Source organism: Puntigrus tetrazona, chromosome 15 (genome assembly GCF_018831695.1).
Source record: "Puntigrus tetrazona isolate hp1 chromosome 15, ASM1883169v1, whole genome shotgun sequence".
In the NCBI taxonomy this organism is placed as follows: Eukaryota; Metazoa; Chordata; class Actinopteri; order Cypriniformes; family Cyprinidae; genus Puntigrus; species Puntigrus tetrazona.
This window is the reverse complement of record NC_056713.1, coordinates 21,697,326-21,709,297: the sequence shown is the minus strand read 5'-3', so window position 1 is coordinate 21,709,297 and position 11,972 is coordinate 21,697,326. Positions and strand designations below refer to the sequence as shown.

At 40.3% G+C, this 11,972-nt stretch overlaps 1 pseudogene; it reads left to right on the top strand.

The window, feature by feature from the left end:
• The first annotated feature begins 244 nt into the window (after positions 1 to 244).
• LOC122358703 overlaps positions 245 to 11,972 on the top strand; it is a 36,897-nt pseudogene continuing 25,169 nt past the window's right edge.

Below are 11,972 nucleotides of genomic sequence, written 5' to 3'. Positions count from 1 at the left end.
TATATATATTGCTGTTTATATATTAACAGTTTATTGAGCGTCCGCGGAGTCGTTTTGAAAAACTCATGTATGAATATTGGGTTGGGTGTTAACCTTTCATTCGCCAAAAAGACATATAAAGTGAGTCTCTCTCTCTCTCTCTCTCTCTCTCTCTCTCTCTCTCTCTCTGTGTGTGTCTCTCTCTCTCTCTCTCTCTCTCTCTCTCTCTCTCTCTCTCTCAGAGTATCAAGCTCTTTCGCGCAACTGAGCATCGTACCTTACCTGAAACCTTTCAGCGACTCTCATTGGTTCTTCTGTTTAATTTGGATGCATTTTTAACCACCTCGCTGAATTTTCCAATTGTCTAAGTGTGAGAGAAATCAGCAAGAACAGAAAGACCGGAGGAGTTTTACTACAATGAATCGAATATTGATCCCGATGCTGCTCGCTCTCGGGCTGTCCGGCGTGCGCGCGCACAGAGGTAAGCCAACATCCTACACGACATACACTCACATGAAAACAATGCATGATGCATTTCTGAGACACTTCAACGTTTTAAACGTAACAAAGCAGCGGGTAAAACTTGCAGACGCCGGGAGCGTTTATTGCACCTGAGTTTTGAAAAGTCAGAGCAAAATTTAAACTTCACTAAGTTTAAATAAGGAGTTTTGATTGTGGTCTTTAGATTGAAGGCTGAATGTCAGAAATGTAGATAGCCTTTGTGGTGAAGCACTAACTTACTGATTATGGAACCAATGTATAATTAGTTAAAGTGTGTTTTTGGGGTACTATATCTATCTATCTATCTATCTATCTATATCTATATCTATCTATATATATATATATATATATATATATATATATATATATATATATATATATATATCCATCATTGGAGTTTGAGAGTTTGCATTTGAGAGTAGTGGTTCATTTTGTATCTATCTTATGGGTGTAAGCCTAAAAATATCTATAAAAATTATGCAAAATAAAGATTTGTTTGGTAGCGAGTTTTAGCACATTCATTACTTTCCAGCTGCAGCACTGCTTTAGTTTATGACAATTATACAGTAAATCAGAGTTTAATTTGAGACAACATGATTGCCTTTGTTTCCTGCTAAGCCTTCTCATAAAAATATATTAGTTTGGTAGTGCGTCGGCTCACGAAACTGATGGAAGATATTGAGCTTACAATAATTTATAAGCGCTCAGCTTTTCTCTCTCTCTCTCCCGTTTTCATCCGATATTGTTGTCCTGCCCTGTCCGGTGATGCATGATTTTGTCTTTCTCTTTCCATTTTCAGTGTTTATCCAACTTCGCTTGTTTGTGTATTTCACGATTCACTTCGCTAGCCGCAGACTCCTCAGGCTGTTTGTCCCTGTCGCAGGAATAAACAGATCTCCCTCCCTCTCCTCCTCAGACATTTAGGTAATGTCAAATTAAATTTTGTACAGAGTGGTTAATTCAGCCTGCAACGGCATAAAGCGTCTGGAAATCGTGAAATAAAGCACAACCCGACGTGTCCAGCTGTTGTGAGTGTATTGAATCTGTGTCGGCAGATGCTGGATGGATTGGTATTGGCCGTTAGACACCTTTGCCTTGTGTTTATACTTAGTGTGACACACGCAGGCACACATCACAATGAGCTGCTGAATTCTCGGTCAGTCTATCGCGTTACGTTTCCAAGCAACAAAGGGCAATGCATTATTAAGAAGAGAAAGAACCTATGCAGACCTTGGGTTTTCAAATCAATGATATTACGGACTTCTATATAGCTAATAAAATACATTTGTTATAAACTCAAGTGTTCGGGTCTGATGCAATACAAATACAGTATATCTTGCAAGCATTTTTCTTTTGCACAATGTTTTTATATGTATTATTACTGGCAGAAACTATATATCTTATATAGGGACGCACAATCACATTTGTTCATGGCACACTTATTTATTTTATATTTAAATTAAACGGGCTTCGTGTGGTGCTCGCTAATGCTAGTGTTTATTAAAAGTACTTAATACACTGGTAAAATAATATTTAGCAAATCTTTACACGAGCATACAGCTTTACCGTGATGTCTAAATTCTCCAGTATCTAAACTATCAACAAGTGTTACGTTATTGTTTATAATAAGCTATACCATTTTTTATTATCAGTCACGTATGTGTGAACCTGGACTACAAAACAAGTCATAAGGAGCGCAGGTATATTTGTAGCAATAGGCGAAAATACATTGTATGTGGCAAAATTATCAATAATTATTTTTCTTAACTAAGATTATGAAGATATTTAGAAAATGTCCTACTGTAAGTATATCAAAACTTAATTTTTGATTAGTAATGCATTGCTAAGAACCTCAACTCTAAAGGTGATCTTCTGCATATATAATATATTTAGGCCCTCACACTCCAAATATTGTCCACGTCATGGAAAGATTATTTATGCAGCTTTCAGATGTTGAAGTCTCAATCTGAAAAAAAAGACACTTTTTGGATTTGCTGGTCCACGGTCACATTTGTTATTTAAATTTTTTTCAGCTGACAGGCTGACAGGTAACCTTGACTTTTAAACATCCATATCAATATTTAAAGGTGATCTGGGAATTAAACTGCATTCGGCATTCAAGTCTCCGGGCCTTACTGGTTTGGTCTAAACGGTAGAAATATAATAATGCTGAAATCCTTACACTGGCGATAGGGTTTCAGTGTTGCACGCTTGACCCCTATATTTTAGAAAGCATTTCTTACAAAACAAATGCCTCGGATAACCTTTACGCTGGTTGTCTGCGAGACAGCAGCATGAACTAGAATCAGGATGGTTGAACAGACCTCGTTAGGCTCTTGGGTTGTGGACTCTCGGGTTTGCTTTCGCTGAGGCAGCGTTCTACATACATTTGATTAATGTGCCGAGCATCTCGACCTGTGTGGGTTCGGACAGCCCTCTGAGTGATTGTTATCAGTGTATCGTATATATTCATTAGTGGAGTGAGTGTGCCATTATCATCATCATCATCATCATCATCACAAAAGAAGCTACATGTTCCTCCACACTCTCTGTTATGTGTGTGTGTGTGTGTGTGTACGTGTGTGTGTTTGGCTGCTCACGGGAGGCCCACACCATATGTTCATCACTCATTTCTGCTTTAACTCTGCGTCCATGCAGGCGCACCTCTTCACACACCCCTCGCGTAGGAGATGCAGTGTGTGTTTTAGAGTTTAGGAGCTCTTACATCAGGACTATGTAAGTGTTACAGCAATATTGCAGAGCGTTCATCATGTTCCTCTGTCCATAGGCTGCCGGGATTATAAGACTGGACCGTATAGAGGAAAGGGAGAGAGAAAGAAGTACTATATTAAATGTTTATTTCAAATGATTTTATGCCAACAGCAAATTATATTATACACCCTAAATTGAATCGGATTAGATTAGATTGAATCCCAAAATAAAGTCAAAACAAAACGTCTTTAAAGTACATATAGGTCTGAATATGTTTCAGTCAGTGTTAATTAATAGTTTTATCTTAGCATCTTTTTTGAATATATATTTTTTTCAGTGCCATGTTAAATTACACAATAATTAAAATGACAAATGTTAACTTTTTAAAAAAAAAAAAATGTTTTTAATAGTTTTAGATTTAGTTTCAATTATGTTTTCATTTTTATATAGTCCTGGTTTCGGTCCAATTTTTTTTTTTTTTTGAAATATAAAGTAGTTGTTACCCACGAAATGATAACATTAAGTTAGAACTTGGTTTTGATTTTATTCCACTAGTGCAGAACTCACACTGTACACATTCTTTTGCGATTGTTGTTTTTTAGTATTGTCATATGCATACATGCACACGTGCGGTATACGTGCGGTCAAACTGTAAACACAAAAAACACATTTATACTTAGTAATATAATCACATAAACAGCATACGTTTACACAAAGGAAAAATAAACATAATATATTAACATTTACGCACTATGGCGGCAATCGCTATAATCGCCAAAAATAGCGATCTACGTAACATTACATTAAACATCGTATTTCTTAACAACGAAAACATTCTCACCACGCTGGGAATAAGTAGGTTAAGTAGGTAATCAAACACTTGTAAATCGTCAAAAGTCCAACACGCTAGAACCAAACAACATGGTCTTTTTCTTTCCTTTTTTTTTTTTTTTCCCCTCCCTCACAACGTTCCCCTGAGTCCACTGAAACGACGTTCTTAAAGGGGCAGCAGCCTACATCCCGGCCCCAATGACCCAAAAAGGGTCATTCAAAGAAAGGAAGGGTGATGCTTCAATAAGTTAACTCAACTAATTAAACTGGCTTCCAGGAGGCATATTTTATCCGCTGGACGGCTGTAGACTCCTGTCTGTGTTTTCACTTCCACAGAACGCACAAGTCCATCTGCACCTGGATAAACCTGAGTAATCAGACCTAGTGGCCAGTGATTGCGTGGTGTATTTTCATGCAGAATTAGCACAAGATCTCCTACTTGAAGATTCCGCTTTGGTTGTAGCCATTTCTGGCGCTGCTGCAGTGCAGGCAAGTATTCTTTAAGCCATCTTGACCAGAAGATATCTGCCAAATACTGGACCTGGCGCCATCGGCGTCGGTAAACATCTTGTTTTACGAAGGCTCCTGGGGGTAGAGTCGGACCAGAACGAAGTAACAACAGATGATTTGGAGTGAGTGGTAGAGGATCTGACAGGTCGTCAGAGAGTTTAGTAATTGGTCTACCGTTGACAATAGACTCTACGCAACAAAACAGCGTCGTCAATCCCTCATCATCTGGTGTCTGCTGTGAAAGAACAGTATTTAGAATGGAGCAGATGGTGCGAATTTGTCGCTCCCATACACCACCCATATGTGAGGCGGCAGGTGGATTGAAGATCCATTTTACATTGTCCTGCAGCAGATAATCAGAAATCTTTTGTTGATTCCATTCATTAATGGCCTTTCGCAACTCTCGCAACCCACCCACAAAATTAGTCCCATTATCTGATCGTATCTCAGAAGGTGGGCCTCTCCTGGAGATGAATCGCTGTAAAGCGTTGATAAAAGAATCCGTGTCAAGGGTGTGTGTGACCTCGAGATGAATAGCTCTCGTAGTGAGACATGTAAACACACATCCGTACCTCTTTTGATCACTGCGTGCCCTTTTAACCAAGAATGGTCCGAAATAGTCTATGCCCACTCGAGTAAATGGAGGCTCACACGGTGTCACTCTAGAGTCAGGTAAGTCAGCCATTTGCTGAGCTTGTGGCTTAGCTCTTAATTTGCGACACTGTAGACATGACTTGAGAGTCTGGTTAATGACAGCACGTCCCTTTAGAACCCAGAAACGCTGACGAATTTCTGTAAGAACTCGTTCTGGACCTGCATGACCCAAACGAAGATGGTAGTGACGAATAATCAGCTGGGTGACATGATGATTATTAGGTAGGATCACCGGGTGTTTAGCCTCGTAGGGAATTGGGGCATTTGTTAGTCTACCTCCGACACGAAGAAGATGGTTATTCTCATCCTCGAAAGGTTTGAGCTTGAGAAGAGAACTGGGTTTTGCTTGAGCAGATCCGAAAGTTGCGGCTTGTACGTATTTGAGAATGGCTAGCTCTGCTTGCTGGAGCTCACCAACAGTGATGGGGTCAGAAAGATGCACACTCGCTTTCTTGCGTAACAAAACCTTTAGACGCAACAAGATAGCAGTAGCTCTTTTCAAACGATGCCAACTGGAGTATCGTTCCAGTAATCTATCCACTGCATTTATTGTCAGGTGGTTTCGTTTTATGCTAGCTGCATAAATTTCTTTGCCTTGTTTGATCTCTGCTCCGTCTGGCAAGTCATTTATAATAGGCTGAGCAGGCCATTGTTCCTCCTCAAGTCTAAGAAAGTGTGGACCAGTTACCCATCGTTCACTTTCTAGAATCTCCCTCATAGTCATCCCTCGAGAGACGTCATCCGCAGGGTTAGATGCAGAATCAATGTGTCTCCACTGGCATGAATCTGATCGTTCATGTATTTTTGATATACGGTTGGCGACAAATGTCTGAAAACGACAATGCTTGTTGTTAATGTACTGGAGTACGATAGTACTGTCTGTCCAAAAGAAAGTCCTTTCAATTGGAATCTCTAAGTGTCGCTTGATATGCTGATCCAGCTCTGTAGCAACAACAGCTGCTAGCAGTTCCAGTCGTGGTATGCTAACTGGCTTGATCGGAGCAAGTCTGGCCTTTGACATTACCAGCCTGCAGGTGTCACCAATCTTGATGTATGAAACAGCACCGTAAGCCAGTTCTGAAGCATCGGAAAAGTGATGGAGCTGAGTCGGTAACAAACAACTAATAGATGTTGGTTTAAGACATCTTGGAATTGTCAGTCCTGCCAACAGAGGCAAGTCATTCAACCATCGAGCGCCATTGTGCTGCTATGTCCACTGGTAACTCTTCGTCCCAGTCGACTTTCATACGACACAATTCTTGAAAGATTGCTTTAGCTTTGAGCACGAAAGGGCTTGCAAATCCTAAAGGATCATAAATGGAACTGGTAGTGCTCAATACTCCCCTCTTTGTTACTGGCTTGTCTACTGTCTTGACATCGAATGTGAAACAATCTCTTTCTACATCCCAAAGGACGCCCAGTGTTCGTTCGAGTGGCAAATCCTCTTGGTCAAGGTTAACCTCATGTAACGATTTTGCCCAGTCATCAGTTGGTATTGATTTCATCACTTCCTTAGAATTGCTTAACCACTTGGTTAATCTAAACCCTCCACAGGTGAGCAGTTCCCTGAGTTCAGAAGCGAGTTTAATGGCAGCCTCCTCTGTTGGTACTGACTTAAGACAATCGTCAACGTAGAAATTTCGCTTCACTGTTTCCACTGCGTCATCAGAGAAGTTTCCGCGATTGTCTTCAGCCACTCGTTGTAAGGCAAAATTGGCAGCACTAGGACTCCAGACACCTCCAAACAGGTGAGCCTTCATACGATAATGCTTAGGTGGTTTGTTCGGGTCGTTATCATCCCACCATAGGAAACGAAGAACATCCCTTTCATCAGACGGCACCCGGACTTGATAGAACATGCTCTCGATATCTGCATTTAAAGCAATGGGTTCCTGTCTAAACTTGAGAAGGACTCCTAGCAGCTTATTGGCAAGGTCTGGGCCTTGATGGATGTGGTCATTTAATGAAGTACCTTGGTACCGTGCTGCACAATCAAAGACAATACGAACCTTCTCTGGCTTGCGTGGATGCAGAACTGGATGATGCGGCAGGTACCACACGCAGCCATCTTCTCTTATAATGTCTACGACTTCTTCTGCGTATTCTTTCTGCAAAGAGTCTCTAATACCCTCTGTATACATGTGAAGCAAAGTTGGGTCCTTCTTTAGCCTCTTTCCTAGAAGATCTAATCGATGCTTGGCCATTGTGTAGTTATTGGGTAGTTGTGGTGGACGCGTTCTTTGAATGGGATTGGAAGTGTGTAATGACCTTCCTCTTTGACTGCTTGTTTGTTCCATAGGGCCACAACTTGTTCGTCAACTACTGACAGCGAGTCATTGTTCACATGCACTGGGTCATCCAACTTCCAAAATCTTTCAACAGCTTGTTGTAGAGAATGGTCAGCTCGAATGAAGTTGGCAGAAACAGACGTAGAGCCATCTGCTACTGGTCCATGGAGTGTCCATCCCAGGCCAGTCAGAATTGCGTATGGTTCGCCAGACTCACCACAGCATGTGTCACGGGGTTTAAGTATGTCTGGTTGGTCTAGACCTATTAGCAAGTGAACCTCATTAGCTAGATCAGCATCGGGTAAACTGATTTCATCCGCAATTTCCCGCAGATGTGACCACTGAAACACTTCCTGCTGTGTGACTAGGCTGTCCAGACTTATGTTCAGGTTGTCCCGACAGAGCACTCCTTTCATTAGGAAAGAGTTTCTTTGTTGAGCATCTTCAACTTGTAGATCAACTGCTAAGGTAACTACGTTGAGGTTTTTGGTCTCCATAGTGTTCAGTTTAACGTTCATTTTGCGTGATTCCAATTTAAGAGCATGAACAAGCTTCTTAGATGCAAAGGTCCCATTGGAGCCACTATCAAGCAAAGCAAAGACATTCATAGAGAATTGCTTGTGTCTGTCTGAAACCACAACAGGCAGGATAGGAAGTGCAATCTTCTTTTGACTGATGTCAATGCATTTTCTGGTGGCATGCGTTTGAATGGCTTGTGGCGGGTCAACAACTGGCTCATCTTCGTGGCTTGGTTAGTAGATTGGTCTTTGTCATTGTTAGAAGCTACAATGGCAGAATGTAGCCAGCTGTTGTGCCTTTTCCCACATCCAGGCACCTTGCATACCCAGCTGCGAGAACAGACTGCAGCGCGGTGACCCTTCATAAAGCAGTTTTGGCAAAGTTGCTTTCGTTGAACAAAGGCCAAACGCTCTTTAACAGATAAAGCTCTAAAGGCTTGACACTGATTCAGAAAGTGTACTTCAGTACACTTTGGACATTTAAATCGTGAAATAGTCTTTGTTGTGGGCGATGTGATGGATTCATCCGTCGTAACTGACATTGTTGCGAATGTTTGTCTTTTCTTATTGAAGCTTGACTTGATATTTGATTTGAAACTCACCGGAGAATTTCGAATTGCAGGCATAAGGAGATTCCCAAAGATAGGATCAGCTCTCTTAGCAGCTTCTGATTCAACAAGACAGACTATATCGTTTAACTTTGGTAAACGTCCCGATTTGATAATCTCATAATTTATTGTGAGCCATCTTTTCTTTATGTCTTCAGGCAGCTTTTCCACAATTTGTAGCAGAGTGCGTCCACCATTTAGCTCATCCTCACAATTCATTGCTTTAAGAGTGTCACGACAGCTACACAGAATGTCCGCATAAAGCTTTGCAACTGCTTATTGTCTTTAATGTCTTTGTGATTGAGCACCTTGTCGACCCATGCTTGCGATGTATTGCGTATGGATGGCCAAAACGCCTTTTCAGAATAGTCATGGCTTCTGCATAGCCCAGGCTAGAGTCAGGGTTGTACAAGCAATGTGAGATAGCTTCTCTAGCTTGGCCGACAGTGTACTGATGCAGACGCAGTGAGCTTTTCTTGATCTGGCACGGTCTCTTTCTCAATCACTGAGGAGAATAATCTGATGAACTGCCAGTACTTTAAGGGTTCTCCATCAAACTTGATGATGTCAACAGGTGGCAGATGCATGGAATCAATGTGTGACTGATATTGTTGCCTTGTCAGTTCTAGTAGTTGACATAAAGAATTGTCGTTTCCTGCTGAGAGTGATGAACGAAAATTTAAGGATGGATTACCTGAGACAGGAGTTGAAAAGCCTCTATTTATTGTCGTTAACTCAGCCTTTCGTCGATTTTCCTCCATCTCAGTGTCTTTGAGCTTCAGTAAGCCTTTTAGTCCATCCATTTCAAATTCCGCTTGCTGAAGTTGTAGTTTAAACTCTGTACGCAGACGTTCTTCCTGTTGAGCTAGAAGCACAGAAAACTCTTTATTCTCTTTCTGTCTTAGATTCTGTAGCTCTTGAAACTGGGTAGATACTTGTTCTATAGTAGGCATTTGCAATTTAGCAGCTTCCTCAAGCATTGGATGTCCCTCTTGGAAGTTTGGTGCATCAGAAGATTCCATTGATGACTTAAAATCTTCAAGCCAGCTTAAGACTGTGTGCTGTAAATCTTGCACTTCACGCAGAACTGATGTTAAATAGCCCTTAGAAGCATCAAGGTCATCCTCATCTTCTAACGTTTTGTGGTACATGTCATGGACCTCGTGAAATCGCATAACAACCTCATCCAAGGCAGCAAGCTTCATTTCTACATCTTTTGGCTGATTACAGCTCATAGCGGTAGTAATCTGTGTCATTAAGCGTGTCACAGCAGCCTTTGCACCACCACGTTGGCGTTTGAGACCCCTTTGTTGTTGATCTGGGATAGAACTTTCTTCTGTCTCTTGATCCATGTTGTTATTACTTTTATTTCTTCCTTCGTGTTTGACTTTAATGTTACCCACGAAATGATAACATTAAGTTAGAACTTGGTTTTGATTTTATTCCACTAGTGCAGAACTCACACTGTACACATTCTTTTGCGATTGTTGTTTTTTAGTATTGTCATATGCATACATGCACACGTGCGGTATACGTCTGGTCAAACTGTAAACACAAAAACACATTTATACTTAGTAATATAATCACATAAACAGCATACGTTTACACAAAGGAAAAATAAACATAATATATTAACATTTACGCACTATGGCGGCAATCGCTATAATCGCCAAAATAGCGATCTACGTAACATTACATTAAACATCGTATTTCTTAACAACGAAAAACATTCTCACCACGCTGGGAATAAGTAGGTTAAGTAGGTAATCAAACACTTGTAAATCGTCAAAAGTCCAACACGCTAGAACCAAACAACATGGTCTTTTTCTTTCCTTTTTTTTTTTTTTTCCCTCCTCACAACGTTCCCCTGAGTCCACTGAAACGACGTTCTTAAAGGGGCAGCAGCCTACAGTAGTGTTATATAAGGTGAAAAATTAATTATGATTTAATTATGTTTCTTGTCATATTAGGTTGCAGTATTTACAGGGATCGTGTAAATGATGCATTCAAATCAAAGCAGCAAAATTTGACAAAAGCAGAGTGGTTTGCTTGGGCCATTTTGACAATGGCGAGTGTTGCTCAACATTAAAAACTGTTATTTCCCGCTTATTTTGTGGTGGTTACAGCCCTGAGGTACTGAAATGCGTAAGCTCTCCATAACAAAGTCGTTCAATCTCACAGTGGTCCGAGCTACGAGCAGCATGGCATGTGTGTGTGTGTGTGTGAGTGTGTGTGTGTGTGTATGTGTGCCCAGAGAGTCTGCTGAACTCTGTCGTGTCTCATCTCTAGCAATCATTGCAGAATGAAGTTCAGCTCAGTCCATTAGTGCAGCCTAATGGAAGCATCAGAGAGTTTAGAGTCGCTTAATCAGGCATCTTCACATTATGTGATCAGAGAGGCACGATTTGGGCCACTACTGACCCTACACTCTGAGAAATAAAGGTACAAAAGCTGTCACAGGGGTGGTATCTTTTTTTTAAAAGCTTCACTTTTGTACCCATCAGGTTCAAATACGTACAATTTAAGCACTAATCTACCTTTAAGGTACCAAAATCTACCTTTAATCTACCTTTAAGGTACCAAAAAAGGTACCTTTAGGTGCAAACAAGTACCTTTTGGAAAGGTACCGCCCCAGTGACAGCTTTTGTATCTTTATTTTTAAAGGTATACAATCTTAAAAAAGAGAGGATGATCCTGGTAATGAGAGGGAAGTAGGTTTGCATCTGAAAAAAAACATGACGTTTCTGCGGGTCATGAATGTTTCATGCAGTGGCGAATATCTTCTATATACTAAACATCCGTTACAATAGGAATCATTACTTTACATGCAAAATGAAGATATACAGTCTGGTTTTCGGCAAAGTTTATGCTTAAAGCATGCCTAAATGTCCGTCGGTGAGGTATGAGGTATAAGAACTATCACTGATTCTGTTTTTTATTGATTTTGATTAGTCTGATGTGTTCTTGCTTTAAAAAACACATTCCCTTTATTTTGTTTTCTGATCAGGTTCGCAGAAAACAAGCATCCACATACTTCTTCTGCAAGTAAATGTGTCTTGATTTCAGAACCTTTAGACATTTTTACTGGAAAGAAAGACGAAAAACACTAAATAAAACGTAACGTTAAATATTTCCGCACTCATTCAAGGCTATTAATTTGTTAAATTATTTAAAATGAAAGGAAATTCAATTTTTTTTTTGAAAGTTGTATTTTTAATCGTTGAAGTGTTTTTTATGTTCTCCCTATACTTTTACATTTTGTGAACATTTACTTTGTCTTAAAAGTTCTTTAAAGAGTTTTAAATGTACCTTCATCAAATTCTTATTCCTTCCCTTAAAACACAAAAGCAATGAATGAAACTGTCACACAA